The sequence below is a fragment of the Athene cunicularia genome, assembly GCF_003259725.1.
Source record: "Athene cunicularia isolate RWA chromosome Z unlocalized genomic scaffold, athCun1 chrZ_part2, whole genome shotgun sequence".
NCBI lineage: Eukaryota > Metazoa > Chordata > Aves > Strigiformes > Strigidae > Athene > Athene cunicularia.
In genome coordinates, this window is record NW_020799143.1 from 9,134,236 (window position 1) to 9,160,182 (window position 25,947).

The following is a 25,947-nucleotide window of genomic DNA, read 5'->3' on the forward strand; positions in this document are numbered from 1 at the left end:
TGTGTATAAGAGACAGGGCAAATACTTTGTGTACACTTTGTGATGGTCAGGGATTGCTGCCGTCTCCTGACAAAAGCTGTTTGCATTCATACCTACCCAAACAGGTCTGTAGCTGTTTTCTTTGGGTTTTGTTGAAAGAAACAAAAGCCACTGTAGCTTGTGGGGAGTGCGATAGCTCCTTCCACAGTGAATTTGATGTGAGTGGATTTATTTCAAAACTGTAAGACTGATTTACACATTTTTCTGGACACTCTAAGTACAGGTGTGCCTGGAGACTTCGTTTAATATGCTGTGTTGCCCTCTTTTTGCTGGTGTTATGATTTAGTCCCCTCTCCTCCCCAAATATAAACAGCTATTAGACTAAACATTTGATAACCTTTTGTTAACCTACTTGCATGGGTACAGCTGTGTCCCGCTAAAAGTGTGTGACTTTGCACCACTTAGAGGCCCTGCAAGAAGGAGAGATGATATGGATGCTCTGGTGCTTCCCTCGCTGGCCTGCCTCCTGAGTAGCTGAGCAGCGTTACCCACTTCGAGTAGCCACTTAACTGCGGAGGAGCTGGAGACCTCTCGGAGAGGGTCTGTAATCTGCCCAAGGCCACCTGGCTGTAGTCGGAGACTGCACTGTGCTCCCTCCGCTGGGTGTTCTCATGCTCTCTCCCAGCCAATTTAGGGGTGTGTGTACTGAATGAACAACACGTTGATCTTAAAATATGTTGTCTTAGATATTTCCTTGCAGTGATGTAAGTGGCGGTCTCTTTCAGTCATGCCAAACAAAGTTCATTCTTGATCTGGGCTGCTAGTGTTAGATCTAATACTTGCATATGCAACCTAGTTTGCAAAACATGTTGGATAAATTGATAGATGGTTGTGCTTTACTGTGATTCTACTACGGATGGCTTTCCAAAGTGGGATTCTTACTTAAATCAGTGAAAATAACTGCGATAGAAGTGCTCCAGGATTTTGTTATCTCTGAACTCAAATGTTTAATTTTAGTTTCTTGGGTTGTTTTGTTTTTTTTTTTTCTCCCTAGGAATAATGGAATCTCAAGCCACAGTTGTTGCAACAGGGATTCTGTAGATCATAAGAAAAGAAAGTATTTCCACTGAATGTTCACAGATGTGAGGTTATTTATCCCAGTTTTTGCTGTGCAAAGGTAAATTGAAATGAGTAGTGACAGGGAAGGAAAGATGTTAATTGCCAAGGCTGTCTAACGTTTCTTGTATCCCCTCAGTACTTTTAAGTGCTGGATCTTGTAAATATTCCTATAATTCTATAATTTAAATGAGTTGAAGAGTAGTTTCTGAAGGTGCATGACCATGAAAAGTATTATTTATTAATGGATGCTGAGGTACCACGCTTCCCTCTAAACTGAGGTTTCATTACTTGTAGACATGACTGAGAGAATTTTTCATAATGTTTTACTTTTAGAAGAATGCATGGAACAGTAATATATTCCAAGTAGCATGTGACAATAAGGATGAAAATTTAGAGGTTAACAACAAAAAGCAGCAAAGCAGGTCATAAACGTTATCCTTTAAAGGTTCCTTTTTTTACACCTGTATGTAAATTACTGTGTTGGAAGTTTAAAATGAGAATTCAGGTTGTCATTATTGTGGTAATATTAAACAGTTTTGGGGTGTTATTTGTTGTACTTTAAATACTCAGCTGCTGTATGTCATGTTTAGTTAGCTGAAGAAAGGTGTGACCAGTTGGGAGGTTGTGTAACAAACAAGGAGCTGGCAAGTGCTTTTGCCTGTTTTCTTTCCCTGAAGCTTTCCCCCTCCTCGCATCTAACTGGTCATTTCTCTGATGATAAAGCAGTGTTTTCTAAGGCCTTCTTCATTAGGCTTCACATAGTCCCATGCTTGGGTGACTGGTACGAAGGTGGAAGTGTATTGAAAAAGAATGAGGAGGGTCCCACTTCACTGGTGTTTTGAGTTTCCAGAAGGTGAAGTTGCTGCAGAGTTGCTTTTCAGTCTAACGCACAATTGGTTGTGTATCAGGAGGAACCTGAGAAAGCCAAAAGGATGCTGCTGCAGCTGCCATTTGGAGAGGTGACTCACCTGTGTGTTGATATAGCTGTGCAGTCTGAGTGGAAGCTGTTTTAATTGTTTTCCTCCTGAGATGAGGGTTTTGTCTTTGTTTCTTGGATGAGTTAGTAATGAAAGGAAAGAAAATTACTTTTTCTGTTTCCACAACTCTTAAGTTACAAAGCAAAAAGTAGCACTTTGTATTTCAGGCTGATGCATGCCATCACCTTGGATGGGGAAGTTACAGGTCTTGCTGTCCAAAACTGGATTAACCAGGTCTTTCATTCAGTTGTGTTCTGGCCAGAAAGCTTTTATGGTCTGTCTGTTATCTACCTGTAAATTTCCAGGAATGCAAAGGGCTGCTCAGCTTTCTGGAGACATTGCTGCAGCCTGCCTTACCTTCCAGGGCAGTTAGTACCTGTGGCAAGAAGGGTGTTGTGCTCCACTTCTCTCCACTTCTGTTAACCTAGGGTGTCCAGCAGCGGTTCTGTCCCTTCCTGTTTCTGCCACTCCAAGCAGTGCACCAGCAAGCTTCTGGGTATGTGGACACGTTTATGAGAATGGCATGAGTAAATAAGAAAAAAAATAATTTTGGTACTGTTAGTGCTTTTTTTTTTTCTTTCTTTTTTTAATGATGGGCTGGAGAAGGGAAGAAAAAAGGTGGTTTTGGGTTGTTTGTTTTTTTTTTTTTTCAATGGGGAGGCATGCATGTTGTTTGTAGTACTGTGACTGAGATTTTTGACAAAGAAGTGTTTTAAAGCACCAATCAACAGCCTTTACTTCAAGAGTATGTTCTTATGGGGCCTGAGGGGGAGACATAACAGATGACAAATTAGTAAAAACTTGGGAGTATTGATGTGAGTAGATAAGGAACTTTTCTGAAGACAGTAAAGTTAATTGAACCCCATGTATCAAGTATAGAACAGTTTTGTTATCTAGAAATAATACTCAATTTCCTGTCTTTCCCTCCTCATCCACCTATTTTTTTTTTCTCTCTGTTCACGTACAGCAGTGAACTCATAATCCAACAAGCGTTTTCTGTATTGATCCTCTTAAAAAATTAGCATTAGCCCATATATGAGGCAGGCCAAAGAGGATTGAGCACTGTGCTGCAAAATTAGCACCTGTTGGCCTCGTTGCAAGGACAGGCAGGCTCCCTGTGACTCTGAAGAGTGCTTTTGATACTGGGGTACAACATGGGTTTGAGAGGAGAACCGGTGATCACGTGTTGTGAGGAGCTTGATTTGTGCATTCCTGTGCAGGGCTGAGCAGATGTGTAGGTGGTGGAACACTGATACGAAAGTGACTAGGAAATGTATGGAATTAACAGACTGAGAAGTCCTAACGTCCTTAGTGCATCTGAGTCCACAGCTGAGCTGTGAGAGAGAAGAGGATATGTAAAGCATGGAAGAGTTTATGGAGACACGCATTTCTGTTGGGAAAGCAGGCAGGAGAGCAGAAATTTCTTCAAACTTCATTAGCTCTTTGCTGGTATGCAGCAGAGACACCAACTGATTATCTGGAAGCTAAAGCAGGTCTGACACAACTGCAGCAAGGTGAGACAGAGCGGAAGGGCTGCTGTACCCCTGTGCTTGAATATGGCCTGCCAGGTCCACACAGATTTGCACACATTGCAAATGGCAGAGCAGGAGGAAAAGGGGGGAAAAATGCATGAAACCTGATTATAGTTCTTGCTTTGTTCAAGAGTATTTTTCAGGGGCAGGCTTTAACTGTGTTTCTGCTGAGTTTTTCCTTCTCCCAGTATAAAGGAGGCATTCTTCTTGCCCCAGATGATTGGGTTTTATATGTATATGCTCAGTTGTACTTGATTTTTCTTTTTTTTAATAAACAAATGATGCTCTATGAACTTTGTCATTGTACATACAAAGACAAGCATAGAAATGTGGAGGCTTTTTTTTTAAAGAATGTCTTTGTTCTCACTTCCACTGAAAGAGATGATGTGTTTTGGTTGTTTGTTACTGGAAAAACAATGTAGGATGTCGGGAGGAGACCTAGAGCTGTGAAAATTCTTAGATTTGTGTTTGAAACCTCTCAGAGTAAATTGGATGTGTTATGGATAGAATGGAATAGTATAGACTTTTTTTTTTAAACGAAGTGCACTATGAATTAATGTCTCGAGTCAGGTCATTGAGGTTGTGCTTGGCTTTGCTTAGGTTTGTTGTAGTTAAACTCCCAGTTTTGAAATACTTCAGAAGGAACTAGCTGTCTCTTGCATTGCTTGGCATAAAATAGGCTGATCAGAGTTTGTGTGAGGACACACTAAATTTGGTAACTTATCTCTCCAAAATTCATTATCGTACCTTTCTGGTTTGCAAGTTGTCTCTTGTGGCAGTAGGAAAGAATAAACCAGCTATGCTTTGTGGCGTTTGGGACTGTCGTATGCACGTAGGTAGCACTGGCTTGATCGCCAGAGTTATAGTAACTTGTGAGAATGTATATCAATATGGTCTCTTACAAATACCCTTCTCTGTGCCTTTACCTAATCTAGTAAAGTGTGAATTCAGAAGACATTAAATCAGATTTAAGAAATAAAATCCCAGTTGTTAGGCAAGCAGAACACTTGCCTGAACTGTGCAGTGAAACCAGGTGAGATTCCTTTTGCTCACCCAAGGATGTAGGGAAGACAGAGTTTGTGCGAAGAGGCTATACTGTTCGTTGGACCAACTGGTATTAATTGGGAAAGTGATGGGAATGTAGAGGCTTTTGGACAATCAATTTTTTCTCAATCTAATAAAATATTTATCACCTTCTCTATAAGCCCCATCTTGGATGTTCTTGATAGACTCTATAATTCTTGCCAGACATTGTAGTGTGGTCTGTGAGATATTTCTCTGCATAAATGTGTACTTAATTTGACTATAGGAAGAACTGTCTACAAAAGCATTTGAAAAACAAGGGAGTGTTCTTCACACAGAAGCTAATACTGAGGGCCCTGACCTTGCTAGCAAGTTTGTGGGTGGAGCATAGCTGAGGTAGGGGATATGCCTGCAGAGATTTACCTGTACAAGAGGGGCCCTGCACAAGCATCCTGTCCTGACCTCTCAAAGAAACCCAAACAAAAAACATTGCAGTAGTAACAGGGCAGTAATGCTCTAGTTTGTCATTTTGCATATAAAAGTCTGCTGTAGCAATGTGGTGCTCAGAGCTTTTTTTTTCTCGCCCACATCTGTTGTTTCTTTTAACAAAGTTCCTAAAATGGCCAGAAGCTGGAAATTATGCATTCTCGACAATTGCATAGTTACCAAGGATTTGCTGGAGATGCATATGTATGCACACACAGATCCCCTTCGGTATTTGGCTGTAGGTACCCTACCTGAAGGGTCCATTTGTCAGAAAAGTAGTTGTCCGTCAGAACTGTAGGTGTAAAGAAAATAAGTAACTTTGATAGAACTAAATATGCTGCTTCCTCCAAGAACCCAAATGAAAAAACCCTGCAAAGCCAATAAAGTGTCTACTGTCTTTTGCTAAGGACTAAGAATTTTTTTTTCCTGTTAAAATCTGGTATTATTTAGATGAGAAAATGGCTGCTTTTTTCTTCTTGAATTTATTGGGATTTTAAAATATCTGTGCTTACATGTTTAGATGCTTAGCCCTATTGGAATAAGTTTACTATTCGTTTGATTCTGACTAGTTTTTTACTCTGTGTCAATGAAATTGATAAACAGCCTTGAAAGGTCATCCTGATTATCTGCTAGGTAAGTGAGACACATAATGGCCTTTTCATTTCACTTCTTTCTAACAGGAGGGATTATATGATAAATAGGTAAAACAGATCTTTTCATAGGCTTAAGAGCTTTCTTCTCTGTGCAATTTTGTCCCCCCAAAGAATTAAAAAAACCCTAACCAACAAACAGAAACCAAGAAACCCAACCCATATGTATACATTCATAGCATATTAATCATTTAAACTGTTTGACTAGGTATTTTCAATGAGGGTGGATACAACTGAAATAGTTTTGTCTTCAAATATGCAAATAAGTATTTCTAAATGTATTTTGAAGCTCATATTTTATGTGTCTAAGGGATTTATTACTGCAAAGGCAGAGAGTGTGTGACAAATCTATTGCATATGAACATGTATGGCTGAGTAAATTACATGTGTGTATTTGTATTCGCTCACAAAATTACCATGCTGATAAGGCAACATTTTCAAATGGTTGAATTTGCCTATTTGGAATTGATTTTTTTTTTTTTTTAAGGGATCTGCATGCATCTCCCCTGAAATGAGCCTGCTATGTGCATAAATTGATTGTGCATTAAATGGTACATGCTGATATTCAGGAATTCCACTGAGGTTTTTAAGAACTTTTTTTTTCCTGCTTTAGTACTGACAGGGGAGAAAGTATCCATTATACAGAGCCTGTCTTCTGTTCTCTAATTTAATTGTTGGCTTTTATGAGAGTTCAGTTCCTGTTGCTGCATGTCTGCCTCTGTTTTTCTTCATAGCTGTGCCTTCATCTTCTGGAATAGGATGCAGATTATTGCATGTCAGTTGCTTTGGAAAAATAAATTTCTCAGCATTATGAAATGATGCTTTTCATCAGATGAAGCATTTGGTGGCCTTTGCACTCTGGTTTCTGCTTAGTGTTTGCCGAGAATTCTGCACACATTGAAGATCAGTTTGCTGCTGTATGAAAGATGGTGCTGAAATAGGTCTGGGAGTGTGTTGAGGGGAAGGGGTGAGTGCAGCAGAAAATCCGTTGACCAGGAGTAGTTAATGTTTCTCTGTGGAAGGAGAATGGAGTCAGCTGTGCTAATTTCTATTCAGTAGATGGGCTTTGGGAGTCAAAGGTGTTAATGTGACCCTGTCATTACATGAAGCTTGGTGGTAGAGGGAGTTTTCAGTTTCCCACAGAGAGATCTTGGCCTGCATATTTCCATGGCAACTGCCATCACTTACACATTTATAACCTTTGATTAAAGATATGAAAAGAAGGGGAAAAGCTCTTAAACATTACAAATGTAAATCTTCAACTAGATCTTTCATTTTAACAATATTTCTAATTTACATTCCTTGGAGTGTGGGGGTTTTATAAGGAATGCAGCTGTCCCTTCCCTTTTTGGTTGACTTTGATATGACATTTTGGGGCAAATGTGATGTTCTGGAGATAGCTATCTGACTTTGATCATAGCTGCACTGACATCACCAATATAGTTGCTGTATATTTACATTAGTGTATATTGTACCAAAATTATACTTGAAGTCTGTTGTGCAAGGAGATTTGTCTCTCTGAAAAGATTCGGTGGAAAAAAAATCTAGTTCTCCGCTGAACAAAACTTATTTTTAAAGAGGAGGAACATGAGATATACCCTAAATTACAGTCTCTTAAGCATTATAATAGCTGATATGCAAAAGCCTTATGCTGATGGCAAGAACAAGCTGTTGCTGCAGAAACTGAGGCTTGCTGTTGGCTTGTAAACTGTGCAAGGGCATGTTTATACTTGATGCATGTTCCCATCTCTCCCTTGTCTACCTCACCTGCATGTTCTTGAAAGTATTTTACTTCATGGTGTGGTGGCCATGTAGCAGTGCTGTAGAAGAAATGCTCTCCATTCAAGTTAGGTATTCTCACATCAAATGCTCAGGTGCAGCATGTTACACTTTCTAGGAATTTTTCACTGCTGTAAAGCAATGGAATTTTGAAGCAAATTGACTACTTCTCTATTATATTTTTCTGCCTTTTTTATCCTGCTTTTTTTTTTTTTTTCTTTCTCCCTTGCCATCTGCCACTGTTTTTGAATCATCCTTGGGGAGATGGAGGAAATACAATGAATACAATGAATCCATACCAGTGGTTTTCATGTTTATGCTACCAATGGTCGAGCTGTAATGTCAAGACCACTGCAGCGGGAGCTCTGAAGAGGGATGAAATAATATGTTTCTTCTGTGCCTTTCAGGCAGCTGAAAGCTGGTTTTGCTTTGGATTAATCAGTGTTGCCTGTAGGCTAGGGCAGAAGTGGCTGGCCATGACTAACTCGGTGAGATAAAATGACAAATGTAAGGGGATGTTTTGCTAGGACTGCATGCTGAATTTCTCCAGCATTTTGCCATCACTTCATTTTTTTCAGAAGAACTGTATAGATACTGCTAAGCCTAATGTCTAGTGATTGGTAGTTTAAATGGACAGGGCTGGCTATGGTTGCCAAAACAGGGAGTTTTACTGCTACAGATGTATTGTTCCATCTGAATTTCTAAGGCTGAGCACACTGTATGGTTATTAGTAGCCTCATGTGCTGCTTCCTCTGAGAGCGTGAAGGGCCCTTCATGCTGCTCTTGTATGAGCTGTTCTCATTCCTTGAGAAAGTTTTTAGTACTGAAAGACCTGGTTGGTTACTGTGGAAAGTAACAAGTCATAACAACTATGCAAACGTGACTGGAAAATTCAAGATATTGGGATATTTATAAGGATGTCCTCTGTTATAAAAGATAAAGAAAAGAATTTAGAGGAAAAGTTACAAGGCATTGTGAAATACTTTTTTAATCCAGGCTAGCTATGGATATTGATGCTGTTATTAATCCATGCAATTTTTGATTGGGAATGGTTTTCAGTAGCTGTTGTGATAGGAGTAAGTACTTTTGGCTACCCTGTGAAATAAGAGAAATAACTTTCTCTTGGAATCGAAGTATGCTTTTGAAAAGCAGCAGCCATACAGAGGTCATCCTGATGTCAGGACTGTATGTGTCAAATGGACTTAGCATAGTTATGAGCATTTTCTACCATTTTCATGAATCATAAAGGTGGGTTTGGGATTAGTCCAGTCTTTTTTTTTTTTTTTTTAATAGAGGATGAGGTGTTGCGCTGACCACTTTTGTTTTTAAGCAGAGTTAAACCAACTGCATTTTAAGGCTGAAGCAACTGTTGATCAAGTTGCCTTACCACCTGAACACAAGACATTTGCGTGTATCCAGTTACACCCATGAAGAGGATGTTCATTTGTCTTTTGATGGTCTCAGTGAATTGCCAGTCACAAACCCCCTTACTAAGGTGGCTTTGTGCTAGTGGTGACAGGAAAGACATGAATTTTTCATCGTTCCTGCAGTGGGGCAGGAGAGCACTCCCATACCTGTCATACAGTGCAGAGGATGGATTGGGTCAGTTCTTGAGGAAAGATCTTGCTTGTTAGTGTGCTTCTGTATCATTTACAACTATGGTTGTGAGTGGTATTTTAGGGTCCTGAGAACTTGTTCAGGAGCTTTGTGAGGGTTTATGTCCTGTTTCATCACTGAGAGAATAACAACAAGCAAGCTTCACATAAATACTATTTGAAACTTCTAACAGGCAGGTAGAGATGTAGAGGTGGGGAACTAAGTTGTCAAAAATTAATGATCTTGAAAGTGCATGTTGAAGTCTGAAGATGTGTACATAAAATGCAGGACAGACTCTGATCTAAACATGTGCCTCTAGTTGGAAGGCTGCAGCAGCTCTGAACTCGTGTGTTCAGACTATGACATTTGGGGAGTCTTGGTAATCATTTCATCCACATCCTGGCATGTGTCTGGATAAAGCTCAGTGGGAATAGATACGTACATAGGAGAAAATATTGTAGCCTTTGTTCAGAATATAAATATTTTTATGTTGGCTTCTGAAAAATATTTTAATGGTTTCACTAAAAAGAGCAATGTGGGTTTTTAATGAGGTGTGTTCATTACAGCCAGTAGCACTGTGAAAATGTATGTTTAGATGTCCATGTAGAGTTGTGATTGCTGCAGTGACTTCAAAAGTTCTTCAGATGTGATCAAATGACTTCAGGAGCCTTTTTGGAGACGCTTCCTATGGTGTTGAAAATCCTTTGTGAGTACATGAGTTCAGGATGTTCAAACCTTGAGTTTTAAGGCTTTATACACTTCAAAATTGTAAATGTTGTTAATACTGAGATGCTATATCTAGTTATCTAGGCAAGATACTGCTACTTTTTTTTTTCTTCACACATTGCCACCCATGAGTGTGCCTTTCCTTCACAGACAAAAGAACCTTTGTTTAATATTAAAATTAATCAAATATTGACAGTAAAGCCACAAGCATTTTATAGGCCCTACTATCTAATACTGACATACATTTAATATTCTTATAAAGGAAAAATAAAGTTTTATTGCTGAGATACTGACAGTAATGTTGCCTATTGATTTCAGCATGCAAAGAGGAAAAATACAGAGTTTTGAGTCACTGTTTTTGTTTCAGCAAGTCATTTTTTGAAAATGTATTGATGGAACTATTTGTACTGTTGTGAGCCAAAACACTGTCAGGTGGGTACTGCCAGTACTGGAACAAGCAACTTTATTGTTTCCTGAATCATCCTGAGTATAGGAATGTGAAAGCCAAAACTGTAATAAAACTGGATGATTATTTCTTTTCACTCAGAGAGGAAAGCTGTAGCTCAAATTCAATTTAGTTAATTCTTGATGTTTCATTTCCTTTACTTCAAAGCAGTTGATTAAAACACAGTTGATACTTTGTGTTTAAATACAAGTATATTCCATGGGATTTAGAATTCAGGCTTCATTAAAATCAAAACCACTTTAGTTTAAATTTTCATATCAAACTGCATAGTTATGTACATGGCTAGAGCAAAGTTGGTATTAGTGACTGAAGTGTAAAGTGACTAGTATACGTAGGTTATATAAATCAGGTTATATGTATAACATTTCTAACACCTAGGACAAAGAAGAATTGTACATAAAGTTTGCTTTTTGGCTGCCTGAAGTTCTTAATGTTGTCATGTACAACAAATGTACACATAGCCATCTGTTCTCTTTGCAAATGATGTGCTACAGATAGCATTGGCACAGATTTTCCAGACACATTGGGCTGAACCAACAGTGGAATGTGCGCCAGAGGGTTAAGTGTGTAGAGTAAGAGGCAGGGCATGCGATATCCAGCACATCACCATTGTCTTTTTTGGGACTCTGCTGTGGTTTGTAATGTTTGTGCAACAGTCCTTCAAAACCTTGTACTTGTATTACTGCTTGCAGTGCAAGAAGCAGTGAGTGGGATGATGGGAGCTGTTTGCTTTCATGCACAGCAAAATGCAGAATTCAGCAGAGGCTCTGTCTTGTAAGCCCAGCTATCAGCCAGTGGGCTACTTGCAGGAGTATAGTACTTATGCTTGTTTCGGGATTGGGCTTTGTGGCAGGTGGAAATTATTCGCCGAAACAGCCAAGTATTTGATGCAATGGTTGTGGCATACTACTGGATTTACCACTGCTCAGCTCTTTGGCAGGAGGACAGAGCAATCTGGTCCAGAGCCTGAGGTCAACTACTCGGGCTTTTACATCTGAGAGGCATGTGGAACAGCCTAGCTCTGAAATTGTTAAAGGGGAAGAAATGGCATCTGCAGAAAGGCCATCTGCAGAGGTTAAAACATGTGTGAGCTTTAATGCATGTTGTGTAATGGCTGTCTTTGTGCAAGGGGTCATGTATATGTGCACTATACAGGAATACATTGATTAATCAAGGAAGTGTTCTAGTGTGAACAGGAAACTGTTAAAAACGTGGGCTTTTCAGTAGCACTTCCTTTTCCCTGGCTCTGCCCTGTCTACTGAAATAATGCAGTGTATTTGCTTCTTGACTTGAATGTATTAAGCACTCAACAAAAAAATGTAGTCAAGCTTTCTGTATCTACTTATATTGCTGCTGTGTTTTTTTTCTACTTAGTAAGTCTCTTAATGTGTCTATGCTTGTTTTAAGGATATAAAGCACTTATTTTGCAAGGATTGCTTTCTCCATTTTCAAAATTCCCTGCTTTAATTTTGACACCTAATTATACTTGTTTTTCAAAGTTTGTGTGGAGAGGTTTAAAGGTTTCTGTGTGACTGATGTGGGATGGACCAAAGGCAGTTTAATCTTCTATAGTTGATGAAAAAGTGAGCTTTTAAAAATGTTTGGGAAGCAAAGACTGAAGCAAGCTGAGATTTAACTGAATCTTTGCGATGCTGTGGAGGAGTTTATGAAGGCTCCTGAAACTTTGATCCAACAATCAAACTGTGTCTAAATATAACTAAATTAGTAGTTCTCTTTGTGTGGAGGGGAGGGACTTGAGGGCTGGGGAAGGACAGCATTTGTCACTTTCTCAATTAGTGATTTCCACTTCCTGCAAAAATCTGAAGATGCTAGACTCAAGTTTAATTGATTTTTACAGTATTACCAGGGCTTTTATATTCTGATGGTATTTGAGGGCCCCAAGCAGAGCTTTGGTGTGTTAAGAATGGTATATAAATACCTGTGGGAAACAGTCCTTTCCTTGTGAAGTTTACAGCTTTGTTGGGAACAAGAAGAAAGTGAGCTTCATGGAAGGGAAGAGAAGCAGAATTTTGAAGAGCAAATTAAAGATAACTTGTGTGGTCCTGCTGCATCCAGTCACGGAGCCGAGCCTTTGGCCGTTGTATCTGAAAATAATTTCCTGTAAATCTTGTTGCAGATCTTAATCTCAAATGCATGGGGGAGAGAGAGGGGGCAGTAGTTATTAGTTTACTGAATAGGCTGCAAAATGAAATGGGTGTGGGGCAGGGAATATAAACGTCAATTGCAGTTTTGAGCTGTGTAACTCCGTGTCAAACTTCAAGAGCAGGTAACTAGCAAGGGGGCACAGTTGAAAAGGATGGAAAACTGGATAAAAAGAAACAATTACAGGATTTAAATGTCCTCACAGAAAAGGTGATTCTGGTGCTCTTGAAGAATGAGAATAGTGAGGATCATGTCTAGATTTTTTTTCAAGTAAATGTGTGATGTGGGGAAAAGAAGGTGACTTGTTCTGGAGAAACATATCCGTGCAATTTCTAGGTGCCGATGTTTCATTTTGGAGTGAAACTGCAGCATGCATTACTGATGTGATGAAAGCTGAAATTTGTATTGCTCCGATTCACACATTTCCTCCTTGGTATATCCACTACAAGTGTATTAGCAAAGCCCACAGGCATGTTTTTTCTCTCCATCTCTCCAATTTATTGAGAAATAGATATCTAGTTTTATTTTCTAAGGTATTTCTGCAGAGAGGTAAATTCATACCATTTTGTAAATCTAGTGCAATTTTACTGGTATCTTTGCCAGAGCACGAGAACTTGAAGATCTGCTGCTGCTTGTTACCATGTTCACACTGTGATAAAAATTTAAAACTAACACAGTTGATTATTGCTTGTGTATATATATCTAGGTATACCAAACATGTTGGGGAGTGCATTTCTAAAAAACGATTTTCCCTGAGGTTTGTATGCAGGCTGCACTAACTGATCTTTGGTGATAGCTGTATTGATAAGCTAAGTTGTAATAGGCAGCTGGTGTGAAGTGGGTTTTTGGAAGGTGGCCTTGGAATATGGTTCTCATTAGAGGGGAGCACTACATTTGAAGTCATTTTAGTTCTTGATGTTGCAGTAGTGCCTTCTGGAGATGGTGGAATTACTCCAGGGAGAAGGTGGAAATGCCTCACATCACTCAGCTGTCATCATGCTGATTAAGGAGTGACACTGTCCGAGATGCCTTTTCGAGGCAGGCAATTATTTTCAGCCAGAGAGATTGTTAAGCAAGAACTGAAGCCTTAGGGGAGGAAAGGGTGAGTAGGGCTGGAGAGGGAGGGGGTCTCTCATAAAATAGGTAACATTTATTTTGCTGCTTCTAAGTATTGGCTTCTCTTGAGAAAGCTTTCACCATTTGCATGGTGAAGGATTTCGTGCTTGTGGTTGACTGTGCAGAGCTAAGTGTTCTCTGTTTCATATTTTTATTTTTATACTTGCTTAAATACAAGACAACTTAGTGCTAATTTGCATCCTGCTGTATAGCTAGTGAGACCAGCATAGATGCTTTTTATTCTTGCTACTCTTTGCAGATAGTATTGGGGTTTTTTGTTTTGTTTTTCTTTTAATATTGATCCCAAATCTAGTTTTAGGCAGCAAAGGGATTTATATCCAGCAGGCTGCTGCCATGTGGTCATTATTTTTGTGGCAGACTCATTACCTGATGACAAAATTCAGGTCGTTGCCAACTGCTCAAGGCAACCTTTTGCTATGGTCTTTGTAAGAGAGCTGTGAGAACAGCCATGCAGCTTGGGTTGCAGGTAAGAAATTAATTTTTCAGGTATTTGTAAGGCAATGTAAATTGAAAGCTCATTTAAGGTTTCTTTATCAAGTAAATTGTTGTCATAATGGAGAATAATTGGCTTAATTTGTAAAATGCTGTAATCTAGGCTCTAAATGAGAGAGGTTATATAGTGTTCTCACTGTTGACTGACCAATTTTATTACATAATAACTAACAGCGAAGCTGTTTGAATTACTCAGCAGATTGCGATTTCTTAAACTGATTGTGAGTCATATTGCCTATGTGGAGATTAATTGTAAATTATTTTATGTTTATGTGTGCATTGGAGAGGGATATCTTTCTCTAACGAGCCTTTTTAATTTCTGTAATAGCATTGGTCCAATTTGAGAGTACCCAGACATTCACACATAATAGGTGTAGCCCCTGTGAACAAGCAGTGTCTGAGCAAGTGCTTCGGTGGTGTTGGTGTTGTAGGACCTATTGGAAAGCTGTCTTTTTTTGTTGATACATTGTGTATAGATACTGTCTGTTTTCTCTTGCCATACAGTTTAAATACCAAGAATCAATTAAAAAACCCTCTGAGTGTGTGTAAATTGTAGCTGAATTGTAGTAGCTATTTTGTGTACACTGTGAGTGTGTAAAACTGTAGTTTGAATCTTGAGATTTTGAAGACATCAGACTTTAAAATGATCTCTATTAGTGTATACAGAATAATCTGTGTTTATATAAGTAACTGGTGGTTGGCTATCATTTTTTCCTAAAGAACAGTCATGCTGAAGTTAGAAGAATAAATGGCAAGGGACAATGGAGACGGGGACAGACCTCAAGTTGTAGTTGTGCTCTAGTATGTATTACTGGGTTTTCTGAGTTTTGCTATTAAATCATGCTGATGCTTTTTAGTTTTGTTAAAACTTAGAGTATGGGTTACATAACTAGTATATACTTTTTCTGGTTTTGTGCTTTTAAAATTTAACTGTACCTTGATTATCAGCATCACTGAAGCTCGGTTGAATAAACAGAACTCTCTCCACACAAATCTAAAATCAATAGGGTGTTGTTTGCAAATATGTGCAGAAGTAAAGAAAAAACAAGAATAAAATCTGCCCTTTAGAAGACATCAGAATAATCTTTTATGCTTCAGAAAGTTCTCTTTCCCTTAATAACAAGAATCTGTGTAAAAAAACTGAAAAGAAGCCGTTACATTTAAATTACATTGGTGTTTTATGTAATAAGAAACAGAAAACAAAAGGGGAGGGGGAGACTTTGACAAGAGTTTAAGTAAAAACTTCAGTTAACATCTCTATTTAATCTCTCTGGAAGGTTTCATTACTTTGGTTAAGGTCTAAGTAAACCTGTTCTTAATTAGGGTTTTTTTGATCAAATTTGGTCAGGAAAGGAAAATCAAAACTCACACTCGGGGGTGAGGGGGGTGGTGGTGTAAGAAACCTTTGTTACATGTGTGTATATTTATATCTGGGTAGATGAGCAGATGGTGGACAAAATAGGAGCTGATGATGTAGAGTTCATAGTGGGATAATGGGGAAGGTTTTTACAGTAAGTGAGACCATGGCGCAGGCAAAGAATTGGAAATAAACCTCTTGAGGAAGTTCACCTTTGAGAAGGGGGTTTTTCCTACAGAATGTTGTGACTGAGTACATGGTGACCATGGGTCAAGGTGCAGTGAGTGCAAAACAGGTGCAGTCAGGAGAACAGCGTTTGGCGTGGAGGTGGTAGGTCCTTCAGAAAGAGTTTGCTGCAGCAGGCTTTTCTTGGTTTTGGTTTGGCTTTTGGGGCTGCCAGGAGATGAGGTTTGGTTTTGTGGGTGCAGGTGGCTTTTTTCTGTGCTCAGTCATAACCATTTGAGAGTGTGGTAGGAGATGTATATGATACAGACCTGCTTTACCCTTAATGGCCAAAAACTGGCACAGGGTGTAATTTTGGGGAATGGTAAGCTGATACTTCTTATCTGGAGTAGAGCTGTCTTTGGTGTCTTGCTCTGTGTTTGGTCCCGCTCTCCCCATTTTCAGTCTGGGTATGTAGCTGTGTCTGCTTTTTCCTTTTTCTTTCCTTCTTTTTTTTTTTTTTTTTTTTTTTTTTTCCCCTAAGCTAATCAGATGCCATGTGACTTGTGTCTTGTGTAACTCTTTCTAGGGCCTGATTTATGAATGTTCTTTAGGACAGACTATTCTGCCTTTGCTTTTGTACCTGTCCCTTATGTTGTAATTAGATTTCCCCTGGCAGGCCTTGGAAGCCAGGGGCAAAGCTGCCAGTACTGCAGAGTGGCTCAGCAGGTCCTCTGCTGACCTGGTGGCAGCATCTGTTGCTGTGGGAGCCTCACTGGGGCTCCTGCATGCTGCCTGCACGCTCTTCTCCCAGCCTGCCTACGGACTGCCTGCCTGCCTGGTCAACACAAAAACCCAAATGGGCTTCACAAAGGGACCTTCTGGGCCACCTGCCCAGTATGAAGGAGTAAGCTATAATAATGGTAGCAAGGAGAAATGAGTGTTCCTCACGTTAAAGTTGTGTCCCCGTCCACTGCTTCTCTCTTCTTACACAGACCACGCTTTGTTGGGGCTTTTTATTTTTTTGAAATCCACAAACCCTTGTATTTGCAAAGTATTGTTCCTGATGCTGTTTTTGTGTGCTGAGAATTACTGCTTTTTAGTGACAGAGTTGTGATGTAAGTGTAAGCTGAATTGTAGTTGCAGATTTGGAGTGGACAGGGTTTAGATTTTCTTTTTCATTGCTCTGTCAAGAGCTAAATGATTAAAACAATGAAGACAGGTTTCCGGTTACCGTATTTGTATCAGTTGACTGTTTTTCTTATTAGTGAAATGTAGCTAATCAAGTCGTTGGCGTCTGCTGTGAGGGGGTGAATGGGAGAGGAAACTAAAGATCAGTTTCATGATACTGCTTTGTAGATCAACCTATTTAACATTGTGCGGTAAAATTTAGCAATTTCAGCAGTTCAGAACGATCCTGGCAGTTTCACATTATTTTGTGAACAAAGTAGCTATTGTTCTTCTGGTCTTTTCTGTTTGCCTTCATCAGTGTAAAATAGGGTCCACAAGAACTGCTGCGAAACTAACGATCTCTTCTGAAAGAATCACAAACGTTTGGGATTAGTCCGGCATTGCTTCAGCAGCACGAACAAGGACCAGATGGGGGTGTGCAGCACAGCATGCCAGAGCAGGAACCAGTGGTGCATGCTGGCTTTCGTAGCTAAAATGGCTTGTAAAAATAATGCTGACAAAGTTGACCCATTGCATTAGCTTCCAGAGATGCAAACAATCAGGAGGCTTGGGAATGACTGCAGTGGCTGAAGTGCCACATTTTGTTCAGCCTCTGGGAAAACCACAAAATATCCAAATACAAAATGAAGAAGCTTGTTTTTAAAAGTTTTATGGAACTTTGGGTGGTAGCCTCATGATTGTGAAATTATGTGGACAACATAAATCTGGCAGTTTGAATCTTACAACTGGGAGGAAAACTTTCAAAAAGCTCTAAGGTGCTTAAACTTGCCTGAAAGACCAAAGTAAATGTTGCTTTCAAGTTTAAAGCCATCGGTCAATTAAAATGTTTTTAAAAATAAATATAAGTAATTATATTACTTATATGTTAGGTACTACAATATATATTAATAATATATACTAATATATTATTATAAGTGATTATAGTAATTACATTATTAATCATGTAAATAAAAATTTTCGTGTCTGGAAGTGTAATGGAGGACAGGATCCTGAAGGGCCCTATTCGCTTGAAGTTAGGTGTTATTCTGAGAATGCATTAGGAACTTCGAGAAGAAATAACAAGTTATACCTGTCTCTTTGAGAAGGTACTAGTTACAAGCTCAAGATTCTTACAGGTCTTATTATAGGATCCGACTTCTTGCTTGGGATTTGTGGGTGGCAGAGCAAATGAAATATTTCAGGAAGTAGTCAAGAATGGAGAAGGGAAGCTGTTTGAGCTCAGTATCAACTGATCAGGTTTTGCCCATCTTTCTAGGTGATGGGAGTTAATTATTTCCAGGCTTGAGGCTTGCAGGGCTCCTTGGGGAGTATGTTTACCTGTGGGTTAAGAGTAGCACTTCCCTACCAGGCACTAGAGCAGTGGCCCTGTTCTGCTTGAGAATTTGCAGTCTTGTGGGAGGGAAGGACTGACAGGGGAAGAAAGATCCTTGCATTGTGCTGGCACATGCTGTTTGCTTCAGTCTGGCGGATGATTTCCAGAGCAATGGTAACCCTTCAGCCTGTGTGTCTTTGTCAGGATAGTAACAGGGGGAACACAAATGCTTTGGTTGAATGGTAATTTGGGCAGACATGTGTGATATCAGTAGGGATGAGAGAGTTCCTTCAACAAACCACATTGCTACCATAGGTAAAACACCACATACTGCTGCTCTACTCTTGGTCCAGGTTGTCCCAGACAGGTTCAGATCCTGTGTGAAGTTTTAAGAGAAAGTTTTCTGGTGTCTGGCATGCATGCAGAGCAGAGTGTCTTGAGGCTGAAATTTACTTTCCCATTAATTTGATTTTACAGTCACTTTCCTGGCATATGATGAGATTTTTCTCCACGTGGGATTTCTCATGAAGACTCTTTAATTATCATGTGCAGTTCGGGGAGTTGCCTTTGTGTTGCCTTCAGTTGATGTTCTGTCAGTGTACTTAATGTTGTAATTTATATTGTGTTATAATTGCTGTTTATGAGTTACACCTGCACTATGCTAGAGTTTATCTAGAAATTGAGAAGTAAATGTTGTAGCACAATGTAAGCATAAAATTACTAAATTATCATGAAATGTGTCTCAGTTACACAAAAATATGCAGAGAACTTTTGTAATTATGCCATGCAAGGTTGAAGGAGTTAATGTGGAGAACTTGTATTGAAATGATTCATGGCATTTAAGAGCAGACTTAGAGGAGAGTGGCTTTGTGAAGGAGGTTTTTTAAAATCTAGATGGGACTTTTCAAAGCTGTGTATACAACCAAAGAGAAATTAAGAAGTTTTTTTTTTTTTCAAAATAGTTTTCAGATAGGTGAATGAGCAGAGTTTTGCTTCCAACTTCCTAATGGGCTGGGCAGAATCATGAGAAAAATCTGTGCTGTAGTGGTGATTTTTTTCTTTGTGGAAAAAAAAAAAGAACATGTGTTCAAAACAGCCAGAATACTGATGACTGTTCTGATCTTTGATGTTTCTCTCAGAGATATATGCATGAAGTCTTTCTGAGTGTTGCATGGGATTGTGAGGTTTTCTCTAAGAGTGTAGCACTTGGAGCAGCAGGCAGCTGTGTAGGCTGCTGCCCTGACAAGCAGTTACGCTGCAGAGCCATGCATGCTACTGCTGCAGCTGTGCTGCAGCTTTCATTCTTCTGGAGCTTGTAGGTACAGCTGTATTGTTAGAAGTATTTGTCAAAAATGTAAAAATTTGGAAGAATATTCATAAAGCCAGGCAGACTCCTGGGGAAAAAAAGTTACCTTGTTATCACCCCACATTACAGCAGCTGGTATCCTGCCTGCCCCTTCAGTGCCTCATCTCTTGCCCAAGACAGAGATGGTGAGCTACAGCTTGTCTGAGGTGAAAAGATAAACTGGTGAAAAAAGTAATCCAGTGTTTTCTTGAACAGCAAATTAGAGGTGTTACCTTAGGCCCTGAGTAACATGAACCTCTGGAATGATTGGGAAAAAATCGGCACCGAGCCCTGGGGTTTGTCCCCTGCTCTCCATTTTCTCCAACCAGAAAGTGGATATCTCCCCATTTTGTTTTTAATGATTGCAAATCCCCTGTATCATCTTATTACCAATGGTTAATTAGTCTTGTCCTTGAGAGTCTGTACATTTATTGTTAATCTTCAGTTTCTAGCTGCTGGATCTTGTCAGTACTTTATTAAATGAAAGACAGTGCTGTTCAAATTCACCTTCTCCTATAAACATAAGCTCTAAGTTGCATGCATGTTGTACATGTGTTATTTTGGGTTCTTTTTAATAGTTTACTGTCAAAAGTGTTGATCTCTGTGTTCAGAGAGTTGTGTAAATGTCTAAATGTTATAATTCCAGAACATAGTGTTGCAAAGCTGGAAGTCTTCAAATATTGTAAAATAAGATTATAGGAAAGAATAAATGACTGAGCAAAATCAGTAATAAATCTTGTGGGTATTTTTTTCTATTGACCTACTAAACGTTTTAAATACAATGCTAAGTAGCTCACCACCTAAAAGCACAGTCCTAGAACAATCAACTTGATTATTTGGTTTTAAGTAAAGAATTAATTTTGCTGCTTTTACCTTTCTATGAGAGCATTGGAGGGAAGGGTGGATGATAGTTACTGAGTGGAGTAATTAAATAACCCAGCCTATTTACACTGTAACTGATTTTGTACCAAATAACTCTGGGAATTAATTTGTTTTTACTTAGTATGAATAGAATTCTATAGTAGTTGTTTTCATATTTAATATAGCATACAGTGTTTAAATACAAGTGGAGTAAGAATTTCTGAACCACCAAGTGCAGCAAAACTTGAATTAAGCTTCTTGCTCAATTAGTTGTGTGTCGGTAAGTGTGTACTAACCTATGAACTGAAGCCACATGGTCTGCGGCCTCCCCTCCCCGTAAAAACAAAAGCAAGGTGTGTACCTTCAGCAAACTCGGCTCATGTCATCTTTAAGCCCTGCTTTTGCTAGCAAGGGGGAGAGGAGTGTTTTCAAGAAAAAACAAGCCCCAAGGGGAAGAGCGGTTGATCTGTGATGGGCAGCAGAGGCTTGAGCCAGCACACTGCAAGTGTATGGGATGGTTGGAGTCAGGGTTTGGGTCCTCAAAGATGTAAGGTGTGGGGCAACAGCTGCTTGGTGCATTGCCTATACATAGATATGCTTTGACAGTGAAGTAGACCCAGCAGCCGAAGTTCTAATTCTGAAGCAATAACGTTTTACACAGTTTTTCTGTAATACTTACATTAGTGTAAGGAAAAGTCACTCTGCTCCTGATTGTATTTTTTTTAATTGATTGTATCTTGAAGTGTGTTTCTGAACCAGGGACCAATCTTGCTCAGTTCTTGAAAAGCTTTGAAGAGAAGTATGTATGAAATCAGTTTAGGAGGAGGAAGCTAGCAGTTGTGTGATGCAGATGCAGTGAAAACAGGCAGTCCTGTATTTATACCCTTAACTTCATGATGCTGATGTGCTTGAGTGGCGATTCCTACAAGATGTGCATATGCAGTCTCAAATGTCCCCCTTCACACTAGCTTCTTGTGACATACAGTCTGTTTTTCAGCGCAATTTACCCTGACATTTACTCAAGTAGGAGTTTCTGTTGGAAAGGGTATTTTAGCTATCTTATATAAGGTTTACAAAAGAATTGTGTTTAATTGCTCACACTGAAGTGCTTACCCCTCCCCACTTTGCACACACTCTGCCCATGAAACGTGTTAATCCCCTCCCGCCCTCCCCCCATTGAAGAAGCCTGATACATTTCCCTTTGCATTAGTTAGGCCTTCTGGGAAATACATGCAGAAATAAAAGGCTTTTCTATAGCCCTTTCTCCCTTAGGAATGCACAGAAACCAGCTCCTTGGATCTGGTGCACAAACTTGAAACTTCATTTTAGAGGCAGGGGAAAAAAAAATCTATAGTACTGTACATGTGTTACCGAGAGTGTCCTAATTACAAAATGAGGTAGAGGTATAGGATCCGGTAAGATCACATGGTACTTGAAAAATAAAAAAAATGTTCCTTATTTGCAATCAGTATATTGTGCTGAGGTTTGTCTCCACAGCGGGTATTTAGAATGCACTTAGCTTTGTGACCTTTGTTTGTCCTTCATCTTTATTAGCAGTGTGTACCCAGACAATCTGCATAGAACAGGCTTATTTTGTTTACAAAGATTATTCAAGTACAGTGTTGGTTTCTCAACTACCAGAAGTACTCAGACATTTTACCTTAACTATAGCAATAAGTGTGCCCTTTGCCTTGGGGCAACTGTGTGTGCATGCTAGTTACACATGCATGAAAACCCATGAGAAAATGTACTGCAGGTTTTTACAGTGTTATCACTATATTGGTCATTGATACCAGTATTGGATCAGAGGCAGAAAGGCCAGGCTGAGCCTGGTGTAGTCTCTACACCTCTGTGCACTGGGACATACAGGAATGTCTGCAGCTTGGGGTGGGCTGACTGTCATATTACAAAGGATCCTGAGTTACCTAGGTGTCTCAATGGCTCTTGGGGCACACAGATGCTTGGCCTTACTAAGAAAGACCTTGTGAGGAGGTAGTGTGGGGTTAGCCATGGTGGCACGGTGGTGCTGCCAGGGTAGGGCAAATACACAGTGGTGCCGTGGCTTGCCTGTCCATGTCATTGGGCATGTGCTGGTGTCCATGCATTCCCCATTCTGCCTAAAACAGATGTCAATGTGATCTGGGACATGTGAAGCATGAATACAAGCCCTTATTGATGGGACAGGGTGGTGGTTCCCAATGTATGCTTGCCTGTGGATTCATCTTTACCATGGGCAAAACCAGAGCTGCCTTTTTCTCCATCATGAATTCTATGTATTCTTTGAGTGTAGCTTGAAAGTTGAACAATAAAACTGTTTTGTTGTGAACACATTTGCAAAATACCCAGTGTTGCTGCTTGCTTGTTAGACATACTTGAGAGCAGCAGTGGTGGTATTTTATGTGCTTCAGGTGGTCATTGTATTCATGGAGGCTTGTGCTTCTCAGTGTTGGTGCACCACTGCCATTGCATACAGCAATAAAAACAGCCTAAATTTCTGCCAATTCTTACTTCTTCTCCTTGCTTCCATGCAGCCTCTTCAGAAGCAGTGGTGCAGTTGCTAGGAGGCCTGACGCTGCACCGCATCAGTGCTACTTGCTGATGGTACAGCCCACCAGCGACAAAGGAGCGCTGCTGCAGCGGCAGGAGCTGCTTCAGCTGGTTTTGTCAGCAAGAGGAGTGTTGGTGAAACGACGGTGAGATCCATGCTGTGGTGAGCTGGAGCATGAAAATAGGCCCCAACAAATTGGGGGTGAATCTGACTTGACTGAAGTGACTGTTTCTTTCAGCTGATAAAGATATTTCGTAAACACTGGCTTTCTTTCAGTTATCTAGTGTGGAATTGTAGGTCATGTTCCTTGGCAGCCACCAAAGGAGAAAATTATTTTAATTCCATACCTCTCCCTGGAGCAAGAGATTATGATCACTGTGATGACAGGTTGTCAGGTTATCTGTTCTCTCCCCTCAACTTTTAGGATGGAATTGCAGAGGATGGAGTTTAGGAGACCTGTTGCACAATATCCTGCTCCTTTTGATGCAGATATTTTCACTTCATGGCTCTGTGATCTCTGCTCCTTGGCTTCTGTTACAAATCAGTTTAATAACAGCATCCAGCACCCTAACGTCTCCTGCTGACAGTTTCTTACAGTGGGCTGCATATTCTGTTCAGCAACTGATCTTGTTTGTTCAGGTGCAGATTTTCATCCTCTTGTTTGCTCCTCCTAAGTAGCGTTCGGTTCTGCAGCCCATCTTGGTTTAAAAATGGACCTTCATGGTAGAGGGCTCTCAGTAAAGTGAGCAAATGTGATTGTTAATCTGGTAGGTAGGCTTTTAGGTCTGCTTCCCAACACTGATGAGCCTGCTACAATGAATTACTTTGCTACCAATTAATTGGGGGGTATTTTCTGTTTTAGTTATTTTAAGCAGGTGGTGCTTTTTCACAGCTCACATTCTGCTGCTTAAGTAGTTTTCCCAAGACTTAATGTGCTGCTTCCAATTTATATATTTTTTAATTATGTTGAGCAAGGTGCTGATTTTAATATGGAATAGTCATTCAGTAATGACTTTGCAGGCAGTAGGCAGTGGTTTGGTACAAAAATACCTTGCTTTAGTACTCACCCTTATGTGACAGTTTGTTGGTCCAATTGACTTAATGCCAGCCTGCTTGTTAGGTAAGAAGGCTGAAAGCAGAAATTTTTGTTTTAATTTGAAAACTATTAACTTTTGTGGATTGATATATGTTCCTGCTATAAATAAAGCATATGGGTAGTCTTATTTGGGAGCATTGTTTGCTTTTGAATGGTGGAAAAATTGTAAGAAAAATGTTAGAAACCACAGCTGTTTAATAATGGGGGTCTTAATTTACTCCTTGATTTAAGTTTTTTGTTGTTAAGTATACCCTTCTATATCAAAACTGGCATCACAGGGACAGAATGGTGTGCAGCTTCTTCTCTTCAGTCATCTTCCTGGAGGAAAGGATGCTATAGTCATGGTGAGTCTTGAATCTGTTGAAGAGTGTCTGGAGAATAAAATCTGAGTGTGTCTAGCACTTTAAACTCTTAATTTGCTGGGTTTGTATAATTTAGACTGGTTTTATTTCAGAAAGCATAGTACATTTCTCTGTGGAATAGGGTTTGGGAATGGGGAATGTACCTCCTTTTACAAGAATTACAGCATTGTTTTGTGTTTGTGGGTCAGAAGAGTGTGTAGATCAGCCAGCTTTCTTCTAAGCTAAAACTGGGTTACATTCGGGGGCTTTTTAGGGTTTGTTTTGCTTTTAATTCTAGTTTAAAAGTGGTTTTGAGTCAGATTCTAGGTGAAAAATTTAGGCAAGAGTTTGGAGGTATAAAATGTGAACTAGTAAAAGCTGTCTTTGTGTGCCTTAGGAAAAGAGGGTTGACCATTAATGTGAAATGAACTGATCAGTTAATGCATTCAGCATGAATATGATGCCTTTTAAGTGCCTGATAAATCAGTTGTGCAGTTTAACATTTGAACAAAGACCTTTTTTAAAGTAATAAAACCATTTGATATTGTGCCTCGAATTATTAATGGTAGATGATAACTGGAGATGAGGTATTTTAACGTCTATCACCTAGGGGCCCTGGCGGCTGCAGCAGTGTTGGCCAGCAGCTGGTGGCTTGGTGTGGCCAGAGTCGTTTGGGGCAGCTAGAAGCTGCTCAGGGATGTGAGGATCCAGGGAGACTTTGACCCAAACTTCATATGAAACAGAAATGCAGCAGGACATGCATTTAGGAGGGAATTACTGATGTGATGGCAGGTCTTTCAAGTTTGTATATGTATCATCTAATGATTTTTTTGAAGAGCATGGATTTAATTTTCTTTCTAAATTAGGTGTGGAGTTATTTACCTTGCTTGTGTTTGATGGTGACTCTTCTTTTTAATATCTCTGTGCTCTTTTTTGTCCCCCTCCCCTTGTAAGTACATGGAATATGAGGTAGCAACATCAGCCCAGTGGCAGTGGGGCTGGTCTCTGTGGCCTTTACGTCCTTCTTGGAGACATTGAGGAGGGACAGCCAGGGCCCTCTCGAAAGGGCCTGTCTTGAGACAGAGGGACAGCCGCTGGCCCTTCCCTGCTTGTGGGTGGTATGACAGGAGGGCCATGCCCCTGCGGCACCATCTCTGAAACGTCAGCCTTTGTGAGGGGCTGCTGGAGCTGAACAGTGCTGGGACAAACCTGTTCTGGCTGACAGGCGGGAGGCATATTGTTTTTTCTTCCCCCTCGGGTTAATGATTGAGAAGAGGTTCAATGCTGCCATGGCTCCTTTTGGCACCACTACAGAAATGGCCTCTATTTCTAGTAATTTATGCCTCTTACCAAGTTTTTACAGGTCAATGGTGTTTTCCATCTTGAGCACCAGGTGCTTGTGAGTTTCCTGCCCTGCTGTGTCCTCTGCTTCCTCCTCAGCTCTCGCCACCTGCCAGACAGGGGAGGCCCTGAGCATCTGTCAAGAGTGAACTATCTTTTGCTCTCCTTGTGTTTTTGGGGGGAACAGTGTTGGGTGGTGTGGTTTGGCTTGTGCGGCACATAGCTGAAATGGTAGTTTCAGAGCTTATGGATCCAGGGTGGCCTTCGA

The 25,947-nt window shown here is 40.0% G+C and overlaps 1 protein-coding gene across 11 annotated transcripts in view; it reads left to right on the top strand.

Moving 5' to 3' along the window:
- Positions 1–3,154: 3,154 nt before the first annotated feature.
- SEMA4D (semaphorin 4D) overlaps positions 3,155–25,947 on the top strand; it is a 98,536-nt gene continuing 75,743 nt past the window's right edge. For 10 of the 11 annotated variants that reach the window (XR_003400161.1, XM_026866409.1, XM_026866411.1 and 7 more), the window contains exon 1: positions 3,492–3,589. The gene's annotated coding sequence lies outside the window, so the exon portion shown is untranslated. Of the gene's footprint in view, positions 3,251–3,491; positions 3,590–25,947 lie in introns of those variants that run through there. The other variant, XM_026866406.1, reaches the window with a different exon arrangement.